Genomic DNA, 6,925 nt, shown 5'->3' with positions numbered 1-6,925 from the left:
AATCAAGGCATGGTCGCTAGGGTAATTCACACCCTAGCAACCAGATTGCTGAAATTGCAAACTGGAGAGCTGCTGAATAAAAATTACTCAAAAACCACAAATGATAAATAATGAAAACCAATTGCAAATTGTCTGACAATATCACTCCTTGCATCATATACAGTCAATTTAAAGGAAAAAGATTTTTAATGATAGGCTACGTGATAAGGATTCTACATTAGGCCTCCATCGACAAGGGTATTAGGGTTGGTAGAGGATGATAGATTATGTAGCTGTACAGTTTTTAGAGAGTAGATCAAGTCAACCTGCTCAGTTTCTCTTGGACTATAGCCTAGTCTGTATAATACACTATACACACAGCCTGCACAAACTCCTGTCTCATACTGTATATGGGAACACTGAACCATTTGCTGCTCAAACTGATGACGGATGACAATTTCAATATGTATCTTTGTCAGTGGTTTTCAGTATGCTTGGCATTCTCAATATCTGGGTCATTTGGAGTATGGCAAGCCAAGATAAGACTTTGTTGCTGGTGGGTGGAAAAAGAAAGCTTCCTTCATATTAAGTTTTGTCATGCTGCATTATAAATTCCAAAGAGATCCTATTTGCCTGCCTTTCACTTCTTACACAGTGACCATGACAGAAAAGGTTAAACACAGAATAAAATGGTATGCATTGATATCACTGTAAAAACAAGTAATGCAATGTGAAAACGAAGCTGCAAACCTGACAAACTTATTCTTAAAGGAGAAGGAAAGGCTAAAACTAAGTAAGCTTTATCAGAAAGGCCTATATAAATACACCAGTAAACCCTCAACGTAATGCTGCTCTGATCTCTGTACACTGTATTTCTTTCCTTCTATTGTGTACACATGGGCTTCTGTATCAGACTTCCTGTTTTCAGCATAAACCTCCAGGGCTAGGGCTTGAGCATGCTCAGTTTGCTCTTCTTCCCCCTCCCTGCTCTAATCTGAGCCCAGAGCTACGAGTGAGCAGGGAGAAACTCTGGCAGGAAGTGATGTCACACCAATCTAATATGGCAGCTGCTATCCTAAAGAAACACTGCGCCCTTCTACAGCTGTTTACTCAGGTATGATAAAGCATTCTGCAGAATAAATATAGTGTTATAGCTTGCACTATTGTGGCTAATCTTTTGGCAATAAACTGCTTTGGTAGCTTTCCTTCTCCTTTAAGTGAAAAAAGAAAGGCATACAAATATATTGGGGAACACAGTGTCCAACTGGGGTGCTGCGGGCTAACAGAAAACCTCAGGCTTCCCTCCCAATAATATTTCCTGTTTATTCAAATTCCATATTCTGTTCTCATATATCCCTCCCTCCATATCCTTTTTGTTCTCAGAAAGAAATGGCCATGGTACAGTATAAGCATACAATATCAAATCTTTTGGTGAGAAGGACTCCCACTGATGCCTGGACCCACCAGGACTCTGGGTAGGCCAATCTGAGTATCAACCAATAGCAGTTTGTTTTTGTCAGTCCTTCTGTCAGACCCTCCTTTTTAGTGACAGAAGTCCATGTGGTTCAAGAATCTTAAAGAGGTGGCTTTCCTTTAAGTTAACTTATCGTATGTTATAGAATTGCTAAGTCTGATGCAACTTTTCAATTGGTCTTCATTATTATTATTATTTTTTTTTTAGAGTTTTTTTAATTATTTGCAACATTCTGACTATTTCCAGCTTTTTCAAATGGGGGTCACTGACCCCATCTCTAAACAAATGCTCTGTAAAGCTACACAAACAGGGGCACATTTACATTTTGAAGGATTAGAAGGAAAAATACTTCGAATTTCGAAGTATTTTTTTGGCTACTTCGACCTTCGACTATGACTTCGAATCGAACGATTCGAACTAAAAACCATTCGACTATTCGACCATTCGATAGTCGAAGTACTGTCTCTTTAAAAAAAAACTCCGACCACCTACTTCGCCACCTAAAACCTACCGATCACCAATGTTAGCCTATGGGGAAGGTCCCCATAGGCTTTCCTGGCAATTTGTGATCGAAGGAAAATCGTTCGATCAATGGATTAAAATCCTTAGAATCGTTCGATTCGTAGGATTTAATAGTTCGATTGAACGAATTGCGTTAAATCCTTCAACTTCAATATTCGAAGTCGAAGAATTTAACTTCGATGGTCGAATATCGAGGGTTAATTAACCCTCGATATTCGACCCGTAGTAAATGTGCCCCTTATTGTTATTGCTACTTTTTATATCTCCTCTTTCTATCCAGGCCCTCTCCTGTTCATATACCAGTCTCTTATTCAAATCAATGCATGGTTAGGAATTTTGACCCTAGCAACCAGTTTACTGAAATTGCAAACTAGAGATTTGCTAAATAAAAAAAAAAGCGAAATAACTCAAAGAACCGCGAATAATAAAAGAACACCAAATGCAAATTGTCTCAGAATATTACTCTACATCATACAAAAAAATAATTTAAAGTTGAACACCCCCTTTTAACTGAACATGTCTTTTTACCACATTCAGCTCAATTAAAACAGCAAAACTGGGGATAAAATGTATTGCTACAGAAGGTAACAATATCACTGTTCCTATTTATAAATATAGATTTTGTCTATTTCCACAAAAATGAGATCATTATAGCATAAAAAAAATCAGAGCCAGAACAAACTGCCTTTTGTAAAAATGCTATTTTTTCATATAACACTCATCCTGGTTATATTCTGATATACTTAGGGGCGATTGAGGTGACTGAATATATTTGGTTCAATTTTAATGTCATTTTTGGTGTATTAACAAAAGAATTGCAATTTTGGGGAGGGGGCAACAACTAATGGCTACAGCAGATACAAACGGCAGCCTATGGTATCACTGCTGTTAGAGGTCAGAGCTTCTTATGGAAATAATTGAGATTGCTGCCATTGCTGTGACTTGCAGAAAAACGACAACGCTCCGCATATCAATTGGGTTAATGTGGGCTTAACTTGAGGAATCTTTTTCCCTTGCTAAATCCTTGCACTTGATGAAATAAGGACTCATCAAATTAAATAGCAATCCTTTATTTAGTTTCTTATCTTGGTTCCTTATCTTGACAAATACTCTACTATATATAAATTCCCAATGTAAGTCCTAATGAATCAGACTCCATTAAATACAATCAACTTTGTCGCTTTCTTTATTGATCATTTGAATTCTCTGTTGGGTGGCTGGGTATGGTTTGCATTCAGTGAGTAGGACCAGCTGAATAATACTGATGAGTATTGCTATGAGCATTGACCAGGAGCTATAACTAAATTGCAAAAGTATTGAGAAAAGGTATCTGAATCATTTTTTCCAGGTGCTTTTAATGTGCCATAATATTTTTGTGGTAACTGTGTCATTACAGGTTGGTGCCATTGTGTTACACTGGGCTCTGGGTCACACTTAAAGGAAAACTATACTCCCCGAACAATGTAGGTCGCTATAAAAAGATAAAATGGTTTGTGTAAAACCCTAATGGGTTTCCAGATACCTTGATTGATTTATAATATATATAAAAAAATAATATAATTTATAATATATAAAATAGAAAGCCTTCATAACCACTTATTAATGCCCAGTGGTTACTACTGGAGCCCATTGATGGTTTTAATGTATTACATAGATTTAATGCTAAACAATTTCTCTCTGTGACAATTGGCAAAGCAACAAGTCATTGCGAGTTCAATAGGTGTTGCTCTTGTATGGCAGCATCATGGCAGAGCGTTGCTTTTATTTTGTGTAGCAAGTTCCTAACCATGACTTTCAGCGTAGACATTTCTTTCTTTGTGCAGTCACTCACATTCTGTTTTTTTGATGCCTTCATGACAGATATCTCATGTCTTATTCTCGCAGAACTGGAGGCTGAGAAAAGATTCTTGGCAGGCGAACACAATGCAACAGCTGTAAGAATTTAGCTTGTCAGGACGGGCTGACTTACAACCCAGGAGATAACTGCTTCATTACTACAGAGGACAGACTGGAGTCGGCTTTTAAGGCCAACATGATAATATTGGAGCAAGAGCTGTTCAAGCAAACACATTCATCCATTACAAATACATACAACTGTGTTGTGCTTGTACTAATGGCATATTCTCTGTACGCATACTCCTATATGTGTAATCCCCAGCGCTCCTGCTCATGCACCTGCTCGAGCGTAGGTGGGGGTGGGATATGCGCGTGCGAGGCTGCTGGGCACTAGGACCCAGCAGCCTAGGGGCACCCAAGCCCGAAATCTGAGCTGATGTGCTGAGCAGGGTTGCCAGGTTGGCAGTTTTCCAATCAAACTGGGCTACTAATTTAAAGCCCAGGCAGGTTTTGAAAGTACCAACTAGCCAAGATTTGGGCTACTTTTTGGGCCTTTGGCTGGTTTGTACTTTGGAAACCAGCCAAAGTTTTTTTTCTTGCCCTAATGTGCCGAGCCTGTGTCTCCCAATGCATGTTGGGTAATGTCATTTTTGTTTAACAATTTGCCAACTGCCAAGTTTAATGTAAGACTACAATACCCAACATGCAATGGTAATAGCTTGTGTAGAAGTTGGGAGTTACCGGATTTTGGGTTCTGTATCCCAGTCACCCCTCATTCTTAGGCATTCTCATATTTTCCAGTGACTTTCCTCTATTTCAGACAATTTGCTGGCCACAAAAATGTCTAGAGATTTTACCAATATTTATTGAAATTGTATAAGTATCAGGACCTTATGTGACCCCTATACCTCCTGGGCCCCCCTCTGTAGTTACACCCCTGGTGACTGGCGAATCTGTCCCATTTTGCTTCATGGAAAAACTTGCAAAACTGTGAAAATTTGAAAAAGGCGTATTTTCACATATATTCATTTATTTTTTAGACTATTCTCACTGCACATATTGTGCTATTTTTGGGCTACTTTTGAAGTGTGTCTTGGCTAGTTTTGGGCTAATTTTGTAGCTGATTTTGGCTGGTTTTGAAAATTAGACCTGGCAAACCTGGCAAACCTGGTGCTGAGTTTGTAAAACAATCACTATAGGTCATGTTAGTTTAAAATAAAGAAAATTATGTGAATGCAGAAATAATTTTGTGTTGAAATGCAAATGGACAAAACTACAGAGAGCTGGAAATACTGCTGTGAGCACACAATATACTGCTGCCTGACCTCCTTTCTATCTGCTTCTCGCATAGACTGTTTCCTGGCAATGTCTGCTGTAGCTGATAACTGCACTAAACTTCCATCATATCTTCTCAAGCTGCTGGGCTGAGTCTGCAGACGCTCACATTGAGCCACCTCAGTGCGGCCTCAGGAAAAAGAAAATCAAAGGTTTGCGACAGAACTTGTAATGGCATTAACGGTCTTGCAGACATTCTAACTGCATTACCTAGTGATGGATCCTTCTCAAAATGATAATCCTGGAGAATCATATCTGAGGGCTTGGGATCAAATACAGAGCAGAAAAACGTAGAGCTGAATTAAATCACAACTTTTTGGTTTTACAGAACTGGGATTCCACTGCAAAGAAGCCAGACAGGGGCATGTGTTACTGCCAGCCTACCTACAGAACATTGCAGTCTTGCCTTGGGTTACACAATTGCAGCTAAATATAACAGCAGAAGGTATTCAAAATTAGTTTTAAGAGTTGGGGTCTATTAGCAAAGGCTATATTTCTAGTGTCACATGACACAGCCTGTGAGATACCCACACACCCACCATTCATACAAAACTAATTGTATCCATGGATGTGTGCCAGACCCCAGTTAATGCCATCAAGGTTATATACTATCAGGACCGCCATCAGAAATTGCAGTGCCCCGTACGACAAAATTTCCTGGGCCCCCTGGGCTGCGCCCACCGAAAGCCCCACCTACAGGTCCGCCCTCCCCACCACACAGTAAAAAAACAAAAAAAAAATATTGGTGGCTAGGGTTCCCACATGTTAATAAAAAATAAAAAGATATTGGTGGTCAAGGCCCCCCATAAAAAAACATTTGTGGCCAGGGCCCCCCCATTAAAAAATATTGGCGGCTAGGACCCTACATGATACAAAAAATTGGTGGCCAGGCCCCCCACATTATAAGAAAATTGGTGGCCAGGGCCTCTTAAACGTCCATGCCGAAGTTAGCAGCTCTCAGAAAGATGGGGTGCCCTGCTAATCAAGTAAGTGTGGCGTGGCCGGGGCCGGGGCCCCCTTACCCTCGGGGCCCCCTACAACTCTCCCCCCTGTCCCCCCCCCCTGATGGCTGCCCTGTATACTATCACTACATTTCCTATCAGGGCATTCCATAGCCTCACTGCATTCACCATGAAGGACCATTGTCATTGTTTCAGGTGACACTTCTGTTCCTCAAGTCTGCCCCTCTTGTAGTTCTTTTGTAGGGCAACCAAGTGTATTCAGCATGATATTCTGTGCCTATAGGATGCACTGGCTTCTTGCCTTGTAACTTATATATACTTTTTCTTATTGGTACTTTGTCTCTCTGGGCGCGCGTGTAGGCATGTCTCACTATCCTTCCTAAGAGAACCTTCACATATACTGTATATGGTATGGGCATTAGTGATGGGTGAATCTATCCCATTTCGGTTCGCAAAATAATTCACGAAACGGCAAAAAAATTTGGCAAAAATTAGCAAAACACATTGAAGTCAATGGGCGTCAACATAATTTTGATGCGCTACAATTTTAGACATTGAGTGACTATTTTGTCCAAATGCGTTAAAGTCAATCATTTTTACGAGTTTCGATTTTCTCTTTTTTGGTCGCGGCGGATTTTTCACCACGAATCCATGCCTGGTGAATTAAATCGCCCATCACTAGTGGGCATCAATCTGTTTCCATATAACGCCTATGCTGTTGGTTACAATTCTTACGGATCGTTTGAAGTATTTATGTTATCAGGGCAAAGACGCAGGCAAATGACCTACTTCCTTATATTTTAAGAGCCCAACGAAG

Source organism: Xenopus laevis, chromosome 8L (assembly GCF_017654675.1).
Source record: "Xenopus laevis strain J_2021 chromosome 8L, Xenopus_laevis_v10.1, whole genome shotgun sequence".
Lineage (NCBI taxonomy): Eukaryota > Metazoa > Chordata > Amphibia > Anura > Pipidae > Xenopus > Xenopus laevis.
The sequence above is the reverse complement of the archived record's forward strand: the minus strand, read 5'-3'. Positions refer to the sequence as shown.